Source organism: Urtica dioica, chromosome 8 (genome assembly GCF_054948205.1).
Source record: "Urtica dioica subsp. dioica isolate 48M chromosome 8, U.dioica_male_clone48M_v1_H2, whole genome shotgun sequence".
Taxonomy (NCBI): domain Eukaryota; kingdom Viridiplantae; phylum Streptophyta; class Magnoliopsida; order Rosales; family Urticaceae; genus Urtica; species Urtica dioica.
In genome coordinates, this window is record NC_142763.1 from 10003383 (window position 1) to 10026522 (window position 23140).

The window sequence follows — 23140 nt, forward strand, 5'->3', positions numbered from 1 at the left end:
CCACTTAATTATTTTTTTTCAAAACTTAATACTTGTAATAAGAAACATAAAATATGGTTTAGCTTAATTATGAGCTGTAACAAAAATACTTTAAGCTTAATCATAAGCTTATAGGTTATAAAATTATTTTTGAAAAACATTACAATACGGGAATGTTTCGGATTCAATCACACACGTTCGGTACTCGTAACTCACGGAAACCGACACTCACGGAAACCGACACTCTCGGTTTATCTCGAACCCACGAACCATAGCACACCTGAAGCACCCGATTTGAATCCGAAACAACTCACTAACTCACGTGATTAGTATCATAAACGTACATAACTATTTTACGAATAATATTACATATTATAGTTAAAAGACTTTTAGTAGAAACGACTCGGTTAACAATTAGAGTCGGGAGCCGGTACATTCACGACTCGTCGTCGCCGCCGTCGCTGTTCAAACGCATCGTCGCCGACGCGGAAACGAAAGGATGCCGAGTCGCTGTCGTCGCTGCGTAACTCACTCTGCCTCGACACGCTGAGGTTTCGCAGCCCGTGTCTGCACCGTCGCTGCGCGCTGTCACAGCCTCAAGACATCTCACCGAGCCGTTGACGTATCGCTCGAACTGAACAGCCCCTCTTTGCCTTGTCGCTGAACCCGAACAGCCCTCGCTGCTCGCCCGCGACTCGCCGGAACCATCCTTGCTGCATCCTCGTACCTGCGGTACGAGCTCGGAGAGACACGCAGCACCAACAAGCGAGCATGGTTAGATTAAAAATTGAACCGAGGATACCCAAGTTTCTCGATTCGAAATCAATTCCCGAACAAGGCATTCGGAAATCGAACACTCACCCGATCCTAACCCGTCCCACGCTCAGCAACAACAACAACAAAAACCAAAGACGAGCAACACTTTCAACCAAGTAAATTTTCTAAAAAGAACCTATGTTATTCACATCCTAGCGAGTCTCCGACTCGTCTAAAAACACCACAAATTCAGATCCGATCCTACGCATATCAGTACCACACCACAGACAAAACAAAAATCCACTCAACATACTTCAAAGCCAAGCACATACTCTGAAATCCGAAACCTCCAAAAATCAGCCCAAAAGTGAACCAAAACACAACTTACGTGAAAACTGAAATTGAACAAGTAAAACTCCAATTTTCAACACTTAAAATCAGAGTCCTAATCAACAATTAACTGATTCAAGCATCACTAATGAAAACCCCCAATTTTCCCTTCCAAATTTTCGGCCAAAATATCCATAAAAATCTGAAAATCCTAACTCAAATAATTTCAGCTCACTACAAGCACAAACCGAGCCCAAACACAAGCAACCCACGAAATCAACCAAATGAACTCAAAAACCCCTAATAGGAAAACATAGGAATCGGACTAGAAACAAAGAAAACGAGTTGGATTTCCTACCTTGATGTAGAAAACGAACCCACAACTCTCGGCTTCTCCTACTCCACGAAATCCCGCTCAACCTTGTGGAGAGAACAAAATCGGAGCCAATGATTCTCAGCGTGATTGAAGAAGATGAACGAAGGAAAAGAAAAAGAAATGGAGATGAAGAAGATGAATAACGGGAAGGAGAAGAAGAGGACGAACTCACCTAAACCACTCCGGCGTCTCTCGGTCGTTGTTCTCTCTTTTTTTTTTCTTCCGTGCGTTTTTTTTTTTCCCCTTCTTGCTTTGGTTTGTTCCAACGTGAAAGTGAAAAGATAAGGGTAATAGAAGAGTCTAGAATACTATATGTGTGGCTGAGAAATTAATGGGATAAGGACCAAAAATAATCCTACTAACTTCCTCATTCTCAAATTTCCTTTCAAATAAACCACCTTTTGTTTGCAAATCGATCCTTTTACTCTCAAAATAAACATCTCGTCCATAATTAAATGGAAACGATTTAGAAAATAAACCGAGATAATTTCTCGTTGATTCTAATTTATTTTGAATATATTTAAGGTGTTTCGGAAATTATTTTCACTCCCGAGACTCTTCTTAGTACTCGAGGACTCACCGAAAATATTATTCGGGAAATTAAAATCATTCGAGTCCAACTCGAAATTCTCAACTCATTCCGAAATCTTTAATTGACCTTAAATATTTATTTTCTAAATCTAGGACCATTTCACGCTCTAGTGAAATTATAATTTGCAACAATACTCGATTCAAGGAAAAAACTCGTTCATTGATTCCAACGTTCACAAGACGAGTTACACAAAAAGCCTTACTTTACAGCATACCTCCGATGAGTCTACGGAACTGATGCTTCTGAGGAAGGGTGACAGATAGGCTAAAGGGTGGGCTTTCAGCTTTTCTATGAGGGGGGTTTTAATATTATTTTATTATTATAATGCTTTAGCTAGCTATAATGCTTTAACCCTATAGGCTACGTAAGCTAGCTAGGGTTTGTGAAAGCTCACACGTCCATTCACCTCTGCTCTCCTCAAAACCTGGTGGTACATTAATCTCTCTCTTCTCTGACACTCCCTTCCTCTGCCTCGTCACCTTGATACGTAATAACGTGTGATATATTAAAGCGGATTTATATATGTATGGTTCATTGATTTCAACTATCGCAATTATTGATTTTTGCATAACTGAGATTGTCGTTCGTCATATATAAATTGGGTTCACCGGCTTATCTGCTGTTTTTTAATACCACAAGCAAAAAGTCACGCGCATGAGAATAGTTTGCGATGAAAAAGAAGAAGAAGAGAGCACAGTGGTTCCCAAAAAGTTCAACAAAGCTCTTCTTACTCTATCTATCTACTTCTTCTCACTTAATTCCTCGTCACGTGACTTCTATTATTATGGCTGTGTATTGCGATGACGATGTGATATGCCCTTGAAAAAGACGTAAATCATAAATAAACAACTAATTAACATATATATGGTTGTGCGTTGAATATAGGAATCTAACCACACTATGTGTATATATAAAAGCCGGAGGAAAATGTTTTTCTTTTAATCTTAATACTACCTTAATTTAACTGTTAACTATTTTCTTTCTCTCTCTCTTTTTTTTTTTGCTAGCAAACTGTTAACTATTTTCAGGAATCCCCGGTGGGCGATGACGAACAATTTTCATAGCAAGTTAGCAACTTCTTCAACTATAAAAAGTTTTGCCTAAAAATTAAAACCCGTCACAAAAGTATTAACAAAGAGAGTGAGAATAAAGAAACCCACATCCTCATTTTAAAGGAATAATACTAGAATTATGATCACTTTAATAATTTTGTACCAAAATTCATTAATTACATTTTAATAAAAAAAATTATTACTTATCTATAGGAGAGAGAAATGTTTGGTACCAAAATATTTCTAAATGACTAGTCATTTAATTTTTTTTTGTATTTATTTCTTAATCATTTAATTTAATTACATTTAATATTTTAACAAACACATTATGTTTAAAAAATAAATAAACTAACACATTTAACTCTCTCTCTCTCTCTCTCTCTCTCTCTCTCTCTCTCTCTTGCGTGGCTGATTATATGGGTTGTTAAATGCTAACGGCGTCGGACTGCATAAAAGCGACGTATGGTTCATTTTCGTTCTTGATATTTATTTTGTTCTTCGTGTTAGATTTTGTTCTTCCTTTACATTTTTTTCCTAGTTTAGAGTTTAGATCTTTTCATTAATATATAATGTATGCGAAATGGAGTGATATGTGAAGTAAATTAATATAATTTTTTAAAAGTTTTTTGGAATCTGGAAAAAAAAAATTATTTCTTTGAAGATCTATTGATATCTTTGTCAATAAATTTTTGTACGTCAATAAATCTTCAAAGAATATGAAAGTGAAGTATTAAAAGAGATGTAATTTATAAGAGAAATGAAAAAGGAAATTAATAAAGTTAAAAAGGTGAATGTACAAAAGGCAGTAATAGTTCCAAATTAAAACACAAGTAATGGGTTTTGATACTATCAAAATGATCATAATTTCGATATTATCTCAATTTTAAATATATGTTTCTCTTTACTCTGGTTTCCATCGAATCTTCTCGAATCTAAATAATTCAATAAAAATTAAATTGGTTGTCGTTTTTTCTTAATTAGATTTTTCATGTTTTACGCATACCCAATTTTTCTTGTGTTGTTTAAATGGAGAGAATATATAAAAGAAAGGAAATTATGATGGAAAATGTTTAACTAACATTGGGATTTCATTGGAAAAATTACATGGATGGTATTTTAAAAGTGCAACGTTCCAAATATAGTTGGTGTTTTGAATCCTTTCAAAGTTTAGAGGTTTTCAAACTGTAAATGTCATCTTTCTTTTAAATAAAATAGTAAACAGTAAATTAAATTAAATATAACCCAAAACAGTAACAATTTTTGGATTAAAAAAAAATCTATAAACATAAAAAAAAAATGACAATTAAAAACTTGAAAAATATTATTTTTGTGATAAATATTTGGACCATATTAGTTTTAAAAAAAACACTATCACAAACAATTTTCACAAATATATTCTATTTTTCATGAAAAATAGGGTGGAAAATAAAGCGTCTAAATTTTAAATGCGGGCCGTATAAATTTCTATTTTCTCACTTTATTCTCATATTTACCCTTTATTTTCCATAACATCAAAAACAAGATATAATTTTTATTTTTCCTCTTAATTTCACTTCCATTTATATGATCACTCGTGTTTTCTCATTCTCTCATATATTGAATTCCAAACGGGTAACAGAGGATAGTCTATGAGGTGTCAGTTTCCTTCTAATGCAATTCTTGCGTATGCGGTCAATCGTGGTATCCTTTTTTTTTATTATATAAAATTAAGAAGTAAAAAGTTATTCAACTTTTCGTTTTGTTGCAACTATTTACGATTTTGTATCTTAAGAAGCATAATAGAATTTCAAGGAATATGCAAATAAAAAAATAAAAATAAAAACTTGTAAATTTCGGATTCACACATCTTATAATACAATGAACTTGATAAGATTATAGCTAGTTTCTAGTAATGGTATCCGATTCTCTACCAAAGTTCATTGAAAAGACCAAGCATTTTGTGCCTTTCTTTTTCTTCTAGCACAAAACATAGCTCACAAAGTTCACAACATCATAGCAAAAAAATAAGAATTTTTTTTTTCCTTTGACATAAATTTTGTTGTTCAGTCACCATATCTTATCCAATGGTGAAAATAATAATAATAAATATTATTTTGCTAATTAATATTCAGAAATGAAAGCTTACCCATAAATAATTGAAATCATACATGCATGTATTATACAAAGAATAATCAAACACGTGCAATTTATGATACTACATAACAAAAAATTGAAACGTAAAAGTCCTTGAATGCTCTCTTTCCTGGATTCAGGCTGAAATACAGCTCAATTAAAAAATAAATATTAATTATTAACTATACGAGATTTAGAAAGAAAAAATCAGAAACCCATAATTGATAATTGTAGTAACTGTTATTACCAATTATTAATCATACGTGATAAAAAAAAATAATAAAAAAAAAACCCAAAACTCAAGAATGAATTCATAGAATCATCAATCAATATGAAAAACCACACACAATTCCGAGACCAATACACCAAAACCTACTAGAAAATAAACTCTGTTCACAATTCAAGAAGTGAACCAATCCCTCCGATTAGACTCCACTATCCAGCTAATAGAAAATTAATAGTCTAAAATAATAGATTAAACAACTCTTTTCATAAGCCTACCCAGTACTCCGAACACTTATTTATACTAAAACATAATTAAAATAGCATGGAACTCAATAACTAATGTACTAATTTACCAAACGAGTGTACCATGCTAAGTAGAACTAAAAAAGTCAGGATGAGTCTACGGAAGTGATGCTTCTGAGGAGGGGCTCTTAAGAACGGAGCGAAAGCGTGAGGCACAAAGAGACCTTTGACTCGCCTGACGTGAAGCGCTTCGCTTGTGGGAGCTCGAGCTTGGTGAATATGGTCAAGTTTGCAGCTGGAAAGCAGGATTTCTTCCTCGGTTTCTCCTATTTCGTTTGTGTTCGGTTCGTCCTCGGAATCCCGTGGATTTTCTCCCACGGGCTTGAGTTCGACGTCTTTCAACTCTACTGTCGGTATCTTTTGAATATAGTATACCAACAAAAAAAAATTATGATCAAGTCAGCGAAACATTCTTCTTCTGATTCACTTTAATTATTGTTGAACACTGAAATCACATTGTGAACGATAAATTAACTTTTAATATTTTGTCCCTTCTTTTGGATTTAGGCTTATAGTTTAGTGGCACGAGAATGGAGATCATCTTCGATCAACATGAATACCATCATTTAGACAAAATTCTGTAAGTGCTCTAAATAGTGGATCATTTTATATGTGTTTTTCGATTTCACAAGAAGAAAGAAAGCTGATATGAGCCTTGAAGATTTCAATAGAATGGTACTGAATACAAGATAATCAAGGAATTCGAGAGACCCCAAACTCTCTCAGAAGGCTAGCCTTGCACAAAGGTAAATGATTATTTCTAACCTCTATTTATAAACTAAGTGACAGTCAACATATAAATTATATTTCCAGTCCTAACAAAAACATCTATAGTTCTGGACTATCCCACGAACCACGTATTAAATGAACATTTTGGAGCCAAAATTACCAAGACATGAGAAAAGGAAAGCAATTTTCTTTTGTGTTGTCATACATCTTTTGTGTTGTCATACATCTCTTGGCAACGTGAGTGTTGTCGTAACATAACCTTATCACATAATTATTAACCTTATCTCTTTCTGAAAAAAATAAACTTATCTTTTGCAGCCTTTTTTTTTTTTTTTTTTTTGCTTACCCCAATGCTTTTATCTTCTGCCAACTGAAATTTTTTACATTTCATTCATGTCCCACCTCGTTTAATTAAAGTCCCACCTCGTTTTATTAGTTATTTTGTTGGACATAACGTTAAATGACATTTCATTCAAACAACTAATGGTTCGAATAGAATTAACCATGCAAGTGCCACTGTGAAGTTTCAAGACACATGAATGTGAACTAAAATAAATATCCACTTTCTATTCAAAAAGCCATGTTTACGCATGAAACATTATATATAATACGACAACAATATATATACTCTCTTTTTTTTTCAACCCCTATGTGTGTGAATCAATGAGACAAGCTAGAGATATGACATGTGTGACGAGGGATTCTCTTTTGTGTTGTCATACATCTCTTGGCAACGTGAGTGTTGTCATTGTAACATTAATTATTAACCTTATCTCTTTCTGAAAAAAAAAAAAAAAAAAAACTTATCTCTTGCAGTTTTTTTTTTTTTTTTTGCTTACCCTAATGCTTTTATCTTCTGCCAACCGAAATTTTTTACATTTCATTCATGTCCCACCTCGTTTTATTAGTTATTTTGTTGGACATAACATTAAATGACATTTCTCTCTAACCAAACAAATAATGGTTCGAATAGAATTAACCATGCAAGTGCCACTGTGAAGTTTCAAGACACATGAATGTGAACTAAAATAAATATCCACTTTCTATTCAAAAAGCCATGTTTACGCATGAAACATTATATATAATACGACAACAATATATATATATATATATATATATATATATATATATGTGTGTGTGTGTGTGTGTGTGTGTGTGTGTGTGTGTGTATTGAGCAGGAAATAAAATTTCAGGAAAGGCAGATGTGTCTAAATTTATTTCATAAGGGTAAATTAAAATAATTATTTTATCATATGCTTAATTATTTCAACTCATTTAATTGTTCACTTGATTAAAAAATATGGTTATAAGTATATACTTGTCATGTGTAAACATATAAGATATATGTATGTCTATGGAATTTATGTATGGTATTATATATGTATTTGTGTTATTATAAACCAAACCAAATATCAAATATCAGCCAGTTTACTGGTTCTTGAAAGGAAAAAATAAAAAGGTCCAGTCAAACCTATGTGTAATTGTGTGTTTTAGTCTTGCTCTTAATACAAAATTTCTCTCTTTCCTAAATAACAAGTTTCAAAGCACAAAAAGGACACCATGCATGATTGCCAGTATGAGTGGGATGCAATAATGGTGGGATGCAGAACATTCAACGAATTATTTTTTGTTTCAGCCATGAACTCAAATTATTAGTTTAAATTTTATATATATATATATATATATATATATATATATATCAAAATTTAAAAGCAGATTCATATATGAAGACAAAAGTCCCAATAGGACATATTTTTAACTGTAAATGTGTGAGTTGTCTATGCTTCTACTCGAGCATGATCAACTTTTTGTTTGCTCAACTTGCTCTCCATATATTTATTGTTTTGCGTTCATAGGCTCACAAATTTTTTTTTTTTTTAATATAAGCTTATTGTTTCTCACGAATTAACAAGTAATAAAAGACAATTTAAAATAATGATTGCATAACCACAAGTTTCCCTATAAACATAGACTTCATCCACAACAAGTTTTCATATCTTTCAACAAACACAGAAGTTAATAACATCACTGCGCTTCTCATCTCTCTCTCTCTCTCTCTCTCTCTCTCTCTCTCCCACTCTCTAAATTTGCCTATATCAAGTATCAACCACAAAAAGTTAATATCACCGCTAGAAGCATTTAAAAAAAATATTACCGCTACTCTCTCCCTCTCGCTTGATGTATATATATATATATATATATACAAGCAAAATGCCCGCGCGTTGCTTGATGTCTTTTAACAGTAAATTATTGAAATAATAAAAAAAAAATTAATGATGAACATGACGTCAAATAACTTACTAATTGTTAAGATTACATCAATAATATTTCATACATATATTTACATATCTTAATTTATAATGACTGAATTGTACAACTCAAATTGTACCAATGTTATATTTTATTTTACTTCAATGAAAAAAATTATATACACATATACAATAATTACCATATTACAAATCCTATTTCTAAAAATCAAATAGAGAATAAATACAAAATTGCAAATATAGATTATATATACATCTAAGTAAGGAAATTTTCTTCATAGTTAATATTTGTATTATTATTGAAAATCACAATTTTTTTTTTTTTATAAAATACACATTTCTAATTATAAATAAATATTTAGCTTCTACACCTTTTTCTTTATTGTTTTTTACATGTAATTTGAGATAGTTGATACAAAACATATACGAAATAGATCAATAACATCATTGTAAATATAAGAGAAACTACATCGAAGACAATATGCAAAGTTGCAAATACAGTCTATGATGCTATATTTTTGTGTGTTTTTATTAAAATTGCTCTACAAATGTGTATTATTCTAGTGGGCTTTCTTTTAAAAAAGAATAGTGGGCTTTTATAAAGCCCATCTGAAACCCTACTACCCCATTATCTCCTCTGCATTTCTCTTTTCACAGCCGCTTCCCCCTCTCTCTCTATACCGATCGTCAATGGCGAAACCTCCATTTTTTACTACCACCAAAAATACATATGCACGCCATAGTCTCGGACATAGTAGAAATATGTGGCTGCGGTGAAACGTCTATGGTATCGGTCTCGGTATCAGACAGTTCGTATTCGATTTATTTGAACCGGTAATCGCATCTCAAACGTATTATTTTTCAGTAGTTATACCTCTACTTTTTTATTCTCTGTAGGGTTTTCTTTTTTTGTTTCATTTGCCCAAAATAAGAAAAATAAGTATTTAACTTGTTATAAGAAAAATATTTCTTTCTTTCTGATGCAAAAAACTTTTCCCAAAAAATCCCAGCCTCTCATCAACGAAAAGAATGAGACCACCACTTCTCCATCCACGGGTGAAGGCTACTTCGCCGATCAGGTCTCATTTTGATGATGTTGTGATTTAAGTTCTGCTAACATTTTTTTGGAAATATTATGGAGGGATTTTTTTATTTTATTTTTTCATGGTAAAACACTTATCTGGGTATTAGTATTAAGCAATTTTCTATAGAAAGACTAATAAAAATAAAGCTTATATATTTCCAATTTGTTGACAGATGCTCCATTATTTTTTTAAGGGGAAGATCTTCTGAACTTCATCAAGTAGGATCTTCTGGTAATCCTTTCCTATCAAAACAATTTAATTAATCTATTTTTTTTTGTGCGATACTCGATCTCTCATGAGTCCAGCTTTTCTTTCTTTCTCTTATTGTTCTCGATTGTATTTTTTTTGTTCTATTCTGAAATATACACTTTTTCTCCAGACTGTTCTAATTTACTTGATCATTTCCCCATGTTCGTCAAGATTAGTTCTGCGCTGATGTCGAAGTTGAAGGTCTAGATCTTCCGGCTTATTTACTATCTTAGGCTGAGTATTGCGGATCACATACACTCGGCTTCGAGGACTGCCATTGCCGCATCTTCAACTTCAAGTGGTGGTTCGAACTGATCCACGGGTGAACGTTACCTCGCCGATCAGGTCTGATTTTGTTACGTGTGGTGATGGAGGAAAAGTGAGACTGAACAAAGAGAATGAACAAAAAAAAGTAAAAGAATGAACAAAAGTAAAAAAAAAAAAAAGTAAAAGAATGAACAAAAGATTAAAAAATGAAGTTAAACACAACAAATAGAAATTGATTGTGGTCAGATTGTTACATATTGATGTACAATGGCTGAATTTGTTGTATTGGTCTGATTGTAGTTTTGAAGACGAAAGAGCAGAAGTTGGTGTCGATTTCTTCGGTGAAGGAGCATGGAATATATACGCCGCTTGGAAAGAAATGAAAAACTTTCCAGAAATTTCATGAAATAGCTGTTGATGATTTTTGCAATGCAAATATCTGGAGAATTCCAGACAATTAATTTACTTCGGGCAGCTCCAACGATTTAAAACTGTCATATGTGGATGTCGGTTTGTATTCCAGAATATTCTAAGTCAGAGTGGCATTTTTGTGATTTTTTTTTCTTTTAGGAGTAGTTGTAATATTTTAATCAGAATGACATTGGCATGCCATGTAATTATGAGACTTTTAAAGGGTATTTTTGTCAAATTTTTTAAGTGTACTGTAGACTTAACAGTAATATGAGTCTGCGTGAATAGTGATTCCGGATTCTCCTTTATATATATATAATAATATATATATATATACATATTATATTTATGTTTGTGTTAATTAAAGGAGACATTGGGTGTATGTTTATAGATGCTGACAGAAGATAGAGAGCACAGATGATTTGAAATGCATGGAAGCTATAGCATCTCACTCATTCGTGCTCTCTATCTTTCTGTCGTCGTCACTTTGATATACAACATTATCACCTAAAGTCCCTCTGGTATAACCTGGTGTTTTTTAATCTAAATTTTTTTTATTTTTTTTATTTACTGTGTTATATTGTTCGTGGGGTATTTTTATGATAGTAGAGTTAATCTTTTGCTTTTATTACAGACGCATTGATTTTAAAATTTTGCCGATCTACATACATCTCTAGGGTTTTTTATGTATATGTATATTTCTAGGGCTGACCTCTAATTTCAGCGTGGCATACAATTTACAGATTCTCATTTGATTATGAGTGTATCGATGATCAAGTTCATTTCGTATTTCTGATGCGTGATTTTCCTACCGAAAGCTAGTTTTGAAAATCCACTCTTTCCATTTAATGTTTTGAATACCTTTTTATTTTACTTTATCCTGACAGATTATTGCAATCCGTATATTTATTCCACTGTTAAGATATATCTGAAGAAATAATTCACCCATACAAATAACATATGAGTTCTGTTATGAACTAGTATTTTTTTTTAGCAACTACAAAACAAAAGCTTTGTTTGGCTTAGTTTAAGTGTTGTATATGTAATTTTGAGATGTTCTTTTCAATACCATCTGTATCAGTGTGCATACATTGGAATGTTTCTAAGAGCTGGAATCTATTTAGTGGCAAGTGTTTCGACACGTTTTTATCGTAAAAGGGTGTTTTGATGTCTGATGTCATAATTATTAAAAAGAAGAAGAAGAAATTTGAAGTCTCATTATGTACATTTTTTATTTATTAGAAGCAAAAATAACTTCCCGTTTATTGCAAACCCTAAACCTACATTATTAGCTATATATAACAAAAAACAAAATATAAGCAAAATAACATATATATCTATGTATGGATTATATGTAATTTCTGCAGATTCAAAACCCTAGAATTGGAGGACGGTGGTGACCGAAAAGCCCTTTTGGAATGGTGGTGACCGGAAAAACCCTTTTGTAGGAACGATGTGATGAAATCAAGTGTGTCTTATTTGGTGAAAGCCAATATCATTCTTCAATAATCTTACCAGCTATTGTAACTTTGGACGATTACAGTTAATGTCGCCACAAACATTATACGACTAATTGGAAGAATGTATATGGGACGGAATGCAAATTAAGTTGTTTTTTAAGTCTTTATCTTTCTGGGAGAGTGTTTTTGAGGGATATAACTTTTTATAATGCCTTTTTATCAAGGGGTATACTTGCAAACATGGATTTAAATGTCGCCGAAATTCCCCGATTTTCGCCGGCGGTGTCGTTTTCGCCGGGAAAACGGCCGACGAACTCATGAAAGTCGTTTTTCCATGTTATTTCGTTTGATTTTCTCTGAAAATGACATGCCGTTTGTCCATGTTATGTCGTTTTCGGCTTGAAACTATAAACTCATATTCTGGAAAAATAAAATGGCGGAAGCAAAATGAGGAAGAAGAAGATGAGAGAGGGGAGAGGAGAGAGACGAAGTGAGAAGAGGGAGAGAGAGAGAGAGAGACCTGACCTACAATACACTACGTATATAATATACAATCACTGCATAATAGATAACATATTATATCATGACCTGACCTATATGCACTAAGGCCCATTTTCAACAAAAATGTGTAATAAGTGGGAAAATTACAATACTAACGCTTATACGCTTCTTTCAAAACATTATAATGTTTTTCTTTTTTTTTTTTGAAATATTTAGGATATTAATACATTCAATATACACTCTTTAGTATATATATTACACAATTATACAATTTCAGTCTACATATTTTAGTATACAATTACATGGTACTGTATAAAAAAAAAATTAAAGTGATAACAATGATAAGAGTATACAAAATAATTGAATGAGCGAAAGACACAAATACTACTTCAAAAATGTTAATTTCGATGATAAAATTAATAAGAGCGTTCATTTTGCAGGTGCGTTTGCGCTTGGCCAATTTTGACGCACGTAGGTAAAAACTCAAATTATTATGATGAAATCATGAATTAGGACTACCAACATAATTGCAATCTGTATTGTATAATTTTGTAATAATTTTATTTAGCACTGCAGTTAAATAGCCTTCTTCAATCATTGAAATTTTATTTTAACAGCCAACGTTCGATTGATAATTGAAAATTCGTTACTCAACTTATGAACTAATCGAAAGGGTCAAAAATACCTTTTGACCGGTTTTAAATTAAAAAATAAATAAAATAATAAATTATTTACATGGCAGTTTCTTAACTTAATTAATATTTAATTAATTTTATTTCTCCATATAATTGTTGATAAGTGTTAATGACAGTTTATCATAGTTTTGTTTTTTGTTTGCTGTTTAAATTGATTAATGGTAGTTTAACAAATGGGTTTTAGAATTACTTGTTTTTTTACGCTATAGTAGTTTATAACACACTTTTTTATTTAAAATATTCAGAAATGAAAGCTTACCCATAAATAATTGAAATCATACATGCATGTATTATACAAAGAATAATCAAACACGTGCAATTTATGATACTACATAACAAAAAATTGAAACGTAAAAGTCCTTGAATGCTCTCTTTCCTGGATTCAGGCTGAAATACAGCTCAATTAAAAAATAAATATTAATTATTAACTATACGAGATTTAGAAAGAAAAAATCAGAAACACATAATTGATAATTGTAGTAACCGTTATTACATATAGTGAACGCCGTTAAATAAAACTTGTTATCGTAGAGGGAGACATCTGGCTGAAAAAGCATAACATGCAATGACTAATGACTAAGTTAAGAATTGGAGAGATCGTGATTGTACCACCTTGCTTGTGTTTAGCAGCTGCTGACAAGTAACAGACATGTAATAACATTTGCCACGTTATAATAAGGAAGAATTTCGCAATAATGCGTTTTTTATGAGCAAAAAACAGCTGTATTTATATATATAGACAAATGTCAAGCGTATAAGAGAGGAAAGAAAATACAGCTGCCCAAAGCGACGTGGCTTGCTCAGGATTCATTAGCTTGTTCTTAATTTTTTTTTAATTAATCTATGTAGATAAATGAAAGTTCAGGAAGTATATAACAACAACTCTTTTAATGAGTTGGTTTTGATTGCGAGATTCTACAAAGAAAACATGTCTGAAAATATTTTTGTATTGTTATGAGAAATATCTGATGTTGGACTTAATGTTATGATAGTACCTATAATAATAGAACCGAGAGAGAGAGTATGTGGATAGTAACAAATCTATTTTGAAAGGCGGTTTGACCCATTCTTGTTTGCTTTCTTCAAGTTTCATTATATCTCTGTAACAGTTTAAGAAGAAAAAAGCTTGCGTTTATGCATTGTTTTGAATAATGAAATGTTAAGCCACTTCTGATTCTAATTTTAAATTTTTTTGTATTATGCATTCATATATGTTAACGTTTGGATGGGAGGTATATCCAGGGTGGGCAAAGAAGGGGTGAGAGAGAGATAGAGAGATTGAATTCATAGAATCATCAATCAATATGAAAAACCATACACAATTCCGAGCCCAATACACCAAAACCTACTAGAAAATAAACTCTGTTCACAATTCAAGAAGTGAACCAATCCCTCCGATTAGACTCCACTATCCAGCTAATAGAAAATTAATAGTCTAAAATAATAGATTAAACAACTCTTTTCATAAGCCTACCCACTCCGAACACTTATTTATACTAAAACATAATTAAATAAATAAATAGCATGTAACTCAATAACTAATGTACTAATTTACCAAACCTAAGAGCAGCCAATGCATATGTCACGACCCGCGAGCTCTAGCTCGCACGCGAGCCGCGAAGTACTTACATCTCTTTCCTCCAGAATATTTAAATAAACATAGCATTTGTATATAGTAAGCGGAAATAAATTAAATAGCTATAAGACATATATCACAAGTAATAGAATTTTCGGGGAAATTTTTCGCTTTTATTTCACATACAAGTCTTATAGCGACTATATACATAACAAAACACACTCGTTTGTTTTGGACATATCTTACATATAACTTATATACAAACATGGACGCAAAACAAGTAACTAGAATACAAGTTTACTAGTTACATAATAAAACACCATTTTTCCCCGTTTAAAACAAAAACTCTCATTGCCACAGGTCGAGCGACGCAAGCCTGGACTAGATCTCCTCCTTCTACCCGAGTAAAGCCTTTCCTTTGCCTACATTACCAAGGGTCATAAACTATGAGTCGAAAGACTCAGCAAGTGGGAGTCTATCTAGTAATAAAAGCGACTAGATGACATGTGACGTGCACATAACACATAAATTATGCATGAAAGACATATGATTCCTATCATATGATATGCAAGCACGTGCATACTTACTACATGTGAACTTGTCATCCTGATCTTCAGGTCATCCAACCACCCACTGCAACAACCCTCAGAATGACAAGTAGCCAACCCTCAGACCCGAGCAATTTAATCATGAGGGTGACTCCAAGTTTTAAACTTCGTCTAGGATCCTCTAATGGTACCATCTCCAATCATAGGGGCGCTCAGGAGCTCCCTGAAAGCTCAGACGTGCCCGGCACGCCGGCAGTTACCAATTACAACACTGCGCCCGTCAGGTATCCCTGACAAAAACACAAGTCTTCAGACTTGCTGGTACCACCGACATCTGTTCTTTTTAAATGTTTGGTACCCGATGGAATCAGAGTACAGCCCTAAACTACAACGGGAAGAGCATCGTTTCGAGTAAAACTCGATTAAATATTGTTTAATATGCTCGTCATAGTATTTTGAATGAGAAATCAAGGTGTGACCCTTGTAGTCCCTAGAACAGATATCTCAGCTGGAATCTGAGAAACGTCTGTCCCTGCTTTTCCCGTAAACCCGTCTATCGGGTGAATCTAAAATTAGTAAGTCAAAGGAAGATTAACTAATCAAATAAGAAACGGCTTGGGTTGTTAGCGGGTTACGCTTGAACTTAACGGGACAAACCCGAAGCTACATTTTCAATAATAGTAGCCGAAGCCTTAATCTTGATTAGTTTGTCAAATTCATGGGCTTTCAACTACTCTTGTTTACTAACACAGTAAAATGCACATAAACATGTGATTCCCTTGGTAAGTAGTTGACTTAATTCCCACTTACATGGACTCCTGATTCGCTAGCTCCTTCCCCCTCTAACGCCTAATCGTTACGGCGATAGCTGAAAATATCTGAGGAATAAAATGGAGCGTTGAACACCATTAGTTCTGCACTAGCAGAAATACTAGTCTACAAATTCTCATCCCAGAGAAACTGAACAAGGCGCACGGAACTCATATCCGTCACACGCAAAACATACGTTCTTACTTAAGAGAATCAGAGAAAACAAGAACACGATTCCCACATGAAACAGTGATCAAGAGAGAGAACAAGTCCTACAAGTAGCGACTAAACATGAAACTCGAGATTAGCTATGCTAAGGAAGCATTTAATAACCCAAATCCCTTGGGCCGAGCCCAAAACTAGAACCGAAACTCAACGTTAAGAACCCAAGAGGGAGAAAAACTTGTTCCTTTCCACAACGATCCACAAGAACCAAAATCACTACTCTTAGACTTGTAAAGAAAGTCTTACCTCTAAGATCATAGAAATTAGAATAACCCGTTGGTTAGACTATAAGCGTAGTTAATAAAACAACCCGTTTAAAAACTATAGATATAGGTTTTGAAAATAATACTAATCTTAATTATGGAAATATGTTATAATAAGTAAAATAATTAATTAAAAATAATTAGAATACTTAGCTTAAATAATAATCAAGAAAGAATAATAATAAGTAAGGTTGTACAAACCTTTATTTTCAAAACCACTTAATTATTTTTTTTCAAAACTTAATACTTGTAATAAGAAACATAAAATATGGTTTAGCTTAATTATGAGCTGTAACAAAAATACTTTAAGCTTAATCATAAGCTTATAGGTTATAAAATTATTTTTGAAAAACATTACAATACGGGAATGTTTCGGATTCAATCACACACGTTCGGTACTCGTAACTCACGGAAACCGACACTCACGGAAACCGACACTCTCGGTTTATCTCGAACCCACGAACCATAGCACACCTGAAGCACCCGATTTGAATCCGAAACAACTCACTAACTCACGTGATTAGTATCATAAACGTACATAACTATTTTACGAATAATATTACATATTATAGTTAAAAGACTTTTAGTAGAAACGACTCGGTTAACAATTAGAGTCGGGAGCCGGTACATTCACGACTCGTCGTCGCCGCCGTCGCTGTTCAAACGCATCGTCGCCGACGCGGAAACGAAAGGATGCCGAGTCGCTGTCGTCGCTGCGTAACTCACTCTGCCTCGACACGCTGAGGTTTCGCAGCCCGTGTCTGCACCGTCGCTGCGCGCTGTCACAGCCTCAAGACATCTCACCGAGCCGTTGACGTATCGCTCGAACTGAACAGCCCCTCTTTGCCTTGTCGCTGAACCCGAACAGCCCTCGCTGCTCGCCCGCGACTCGCCGGAACCATCCTTGCTGCATCCTCGTACCTGCGGTACGAGCTCGGAGAGACACGCAGCACCAACAAGAGAGCATGGTTAGATTAAAAATTGAACCGAGGATACCCAAGTTTCTCGATTCGAAATCAATTCCCGAACAAGGCATTCGGAAATCGAACACTCACCCGATCCTAACCCGTCCCACGCTCAGCAACAACAACAACAAAAACCAAAGACGAGCAACACTTTCAACCAAGTAAATTTTCTAAAAAGAACCTATGTTATTCACATCCTAGCGAGTCTCCGACTCGTCTAAAAACACCACAAATTCAGATCCGATCCTACGCATATCAGTACCACACCACAGACAAAACAAAAATCCACTCAACATACTTCAAAGCCAAGCACATACTCTGAAATCCGAAACCTCCAAAAATCAGCCCAAAAGTGAACCAAAACACAACTTACGTGAAAACTGAAATTGAACAAGTAAAACTCCAATTTTCAACACTTAAAATCAGAGTCCTAATCAACAATTAACTGATTCAAGCATCACACATGAAAACCCCCAATTTTCCCTTCCAAATTTTCGGCCAAAATATCCATAAAAATCTGAAAATCCTAACTCAAATAATTTCAGCTCACTACAAGCACAAACCGAGCCCAAACACAAGCAACCCACGAAATCAACCAAATGAACTCAAAAACCCCTAATAGGAAAACATAGGAATCGGACTAGAAACAAAGAAAACGAGTTGGATTTCCTACCTTGATGTAGAAAACGAACCCACAACTCTCGGCTTCTCCTACTCCACGAAATCCCGCTCAACCTTGTGGAGAGAACAAAATCGGAGCCAATGATTCTCAGCGTGATTGAAGAAGATGAACGAAGGAAAAGAAAAAGAAATGGAGATGAAGAAGATGAATAACGGGAAGGAGAAGAAGAGGACGAACTCACCTAAACCACTCCGGCGTCTCTCGGTCGTTGTTCTCTCTTTTTTTTTTCTTCCGTGCGTTTTTTTTTTTCCCCTTCTTGCTTTGGTTTGTTCCAACGTGAAAGTGAAAAGATAAGGGTAATAGAAGAGTCTAGAATACTATATGTGTGGCTGAGAAATTAATGGGATAAGGACCAAAAATAATCCTACTAACTTCCTCATTCTCAAATTTCCTTTCAAATAAACCACCTTTTGTTTGCAAATCGATCCTTTTACTCTCAAAATAAACATCTCGTCCATAATTAAATGGAAACGATTTAGAAAATAAACCGAGATAATTTCTCGTTGATTCTAATTTATTTTGAATATATTTAAGGTGTTTCGGAAATTATTTTCACTCCCGAGACTCTTCTTAGTACTCGAGGACTCACCGAAAATATTATTCGGGAAATTAAAATCATTCGAGTCCAACTCGAAATTCTCAACTCATTCCGAAATCTTTAATTGACCTTAAATATTTATTTTCTAAATCTAGGACCATTTCACGCTCTAGTGAAATTATAATTTGCAACAATACTCGATTCAAGGAAAAAACTCGTTCATTGATTCCAACGTTCACAAGACGAGTTACACAAAAAGCCTTACTTTACAGCATACCTCCGATGAGTCTACGGAACTGATGCTTCTGAGGAAGGGTGACAGATAGGCTAAAGGGTGGGCTTTCAGCTTTTCTATGAGGGGGTTTTTAATATTATTTTATTATTTTATTATTATAATGCTTTAGCTAGCTATAATGCTTTAACCCTATAGGCTACGTAAGCTAGCTAGGGTTTGTGAAAGCTCACACGTCCATTCACCTCTGCTCTCCTCAAAACCTGGTGGTACATTAATCTCTCTCTTCTCTGACACTCCCTTCCTCTGCCTCGTCACCTTGATACGTAATAACGTGTGATATATTAAAGCGGATTTATATATGTATGGTTCATTGATTTCAACTATCGCAATTATTGATTTTTGCATAAATGAGATTGTCGTTCGTCATATATAAATTGGGTTCACCGGCTTATCTGCTGTTTTTTAATACCACAAGCAAAAAGTCACGCGCATGAGAATAGTTTGCGATGAAAAAGAAGAAGAAGAGAGCACAGTGGTTCCCAAAAAGTTCAACAAAGCTCTTCTTACTCTATCTATCTACTTCTTCTCACTTAATTCCTCGTCACGTGACTTCTATTATTATGGCTGTGTATTGCGATGACGATGTGATATGCCCTTGAAAAAGACGTAAATCATAAATAAACAACTAATTAACATATATATGGTTGTGCGTTGAATATAGGAATCTAACCACACTATGTGTATATATAAAAGCCGGAGGAAAATGTTTTTCTTTTAATCTTAATACTACCTTAATTTAACTGTTAACTATTTTCTTTCTCTCTCTCTTTTTTTTTTTGCTAGCAAACTGTTAACTATTTTCAGGAATCCCCGGTGGGCGATGACGAACAATTTTCATAGCAAGTTAGCAACTTCTTCAACTATAAAAAGTTTTGCCTAAAAATTAAAACCCGTCACAAAAGTATTAACAAAGAGAGTGAGAATAAAGAAACCCACATCCTCATTTTAAAAGAATAATACTAGAATTATGATCACTTTAATAATTTTGTACCAAAATTCATTAATTACATTTTAATAAAAAAAATTATTACTTATCTATAGGAGAGAGAAATGTTTGGTATCAAAATATTTCTAAATGACTAGTCATTTAATTTTTTTTTTTATTTATTTCTTAATCATTTAATTTAATTACATTTAATATTTTAACAAACACATTATGTTTAAAAAATAATTAAACTAACACATTTAACTCTCTCTCTCTCTCTCTCTCTCTCTCTCTCTCTCTCTCTCTCTCTCTCTCTCTCTCTCTCTCTCTCTCTCTTGCGTGGCTGATTATATGGGTTGTTAAATGCTAACGGCGTCGGACTGCATAAAAGCGACGTATGGTTCATTTTCGTTCTTGATATTTATTTTGTTCTTCGTGTTAGATTTTGTTCTTCCTTTACATTTTTTTCCTAGTTTAGAGTTTAGATCTTTTCATTAATATATAATGTATGCGAAATGGAGTGATATGTGAAGTAAATTAATATAATTTTTTAAAAGTTTTTTGGAATCTGGAAAAAAAAAATTATTTCTTTGAAGATCTATTGATATCTTTGTCAATAAATTTTTGTACGTCAATAAATCTTCAAAGAATATGAAAGTGAAGTATTAAAAGAGATGTAATTTATAAGAGAAATGAAAAAGGAAATTAATAAAGTTAAAAAGGTGAATGTACAAAAGGCAGTAATAGTTCCAAATTAAAACACAAGTAATGGGTTTTGATACTATCAAAATGATCATAATTTCGATATTATCTCAATTTTAAATATATGTTTCTCTTTACTCTGGTTTCCATCGAATCTTCTCGAATCTAAATAATTCAATAAAAATTAAATTGGTTGTCGTTTTTTCTTAATTAGATTTTTCATGTTTTACGCATACCCAATTTTTCTTGTGTTGTTTAAATGGAGAGAATATATAAAAGAAAGGAAATTATGATGGAAAATGTTTAACTAACATTGGGATTTCATTGGAAAAATTACATGGATGGTATTTTAAAAGTGCAACGTTCCAAATATAGTTGGTGTTTTGAATCCTTTCAAAGTTTAGAGGTTTTCAAACTGTAAATGTCATCTTTCTTTTAAATAAAATAGTAAACAGTAAATTAAATTAAATATAACCCAAAACAGTAACAATTTTTGGATTAAAAAAAAATCTATAAACATAAAAAAAAAATGACAATTAAAAACTTGAAAAAGATTATTTTTGTGATAAATATTTGGACCATATTAGTTTTAAAAAAAACACTATCACAAACAATTTTCACAAATATATTCTATTTTTCATGAAAAATAGGGTGGAAAATAAAGCGTCTAAATTTTAAATGCGGGCCGTATAAATTTCTATTTTCTCACTTTATTCTCATATTTACCCTTTATTTTCCATAACATCAAAAACAAGATATAATTTTTATTTTTCCTCTTAATTTCACTTCCATTTATATGATCACTCGTGTTTTCTCATTCTCTCATATATTGAATTCCAAACGGGTAACAGAGGATAGTCTATGAGGTGTCAGTTTCCTTCTAATGCAATTCTTGCGTATGCGGTCAATCGTGGTATCCTTTTTTTTTATATAAAATTAAGAAGTAAAAAGTTATTCAACTTTTCGTTTTGTTGCAACTATTTACGATTTTGTATCTTAAGAAGCATAATAGAATTTCAAGGAATATGCAAATAAAAAAATAAAAATAAAAACTTGTAAATTTCGGATTCACACATCTTATAATACAATGAACTTGATAAGATTATAGCTAGTTTCTAGTAATGGTATCCGATTCTCTACCAAAGTTCATTGAAAAGACCAAGCATTTTGTGCCTTTCTTTTTCTTCTAGCACAAAACATAGCTCACAAAGTTCACAACATCATAGCAAAAAAATAAGAATTTTTTTTTTCCTTTGACATAAATTTTGTTGTTCAGTCACCATATCTTATCCAATGGTGAAAATAATAATAATAAATATTATTTTGCTAATTAATATTCAGAAATGAAAGCTTACCCATAAATAATTGAAATCATACATGCATGTATTATACAAAGAATAATCAAACACGTGCAATTTATGATACTACATAACAAAAAATTGAAACGTAAAAGTCCTTGAATGCTCTCTTTCCTGGATTCAGGCTGAAATACAGCTCAATTAAAAAATAAATATTAATTATTAACTATACGAGATTTAGAAAGAAAAAATCAGAAACCCATAATTGATAATTGTAGTAACTGTTATTACCAATTATTAATCATACGTGATAAAAAAAATAATAAAAAAAAACCCAAAACTCAAGAATGAATTCATAGAATCATCAATCAATATGAAAAACCACACACAATTCCGAGACCAATACACCAAAACCTACTAGAAAATAAACTCTGTTCACAATTCAAGAAGTGAACCAATCCCTCCGATTAGACTCCACTATCCAGCTAATAGAAAATTAATAGTCTAAAATAATAGATTAAACAACTCTTTTCATAAGCCTACCCAGTACTCCGAACACTTATTTATACTAAAACATAATTAAAATAGCATGGAACTCAATAACTAATGTACTAATTTACCAAACGAGTGTACCATGCTAAGTAGAACTAAAAAAGTCAGGATGAGTCTACGGAAGTGATGCTTCTGAGGAGGGGCTCTTAAGAACGGAGCGAAAGCGTGAGGCACAAAGAGACCTTTGACTCGCCTGACGTGAAGCGCTTCGTTTGTGGGAGCTCGAGCTTGGTGAATATGGTCAAGTTTGCAGCTGGAAAGCAGGATTTCTTCCTCGGTTTCTCCTATTTCGTTTGTGTTCGGTTCGTCCTCGGAATCCCGTGGATTTTCTCCCACGGGCTTGAGTTCGACGTCTTTCAACTCTACTGTCGG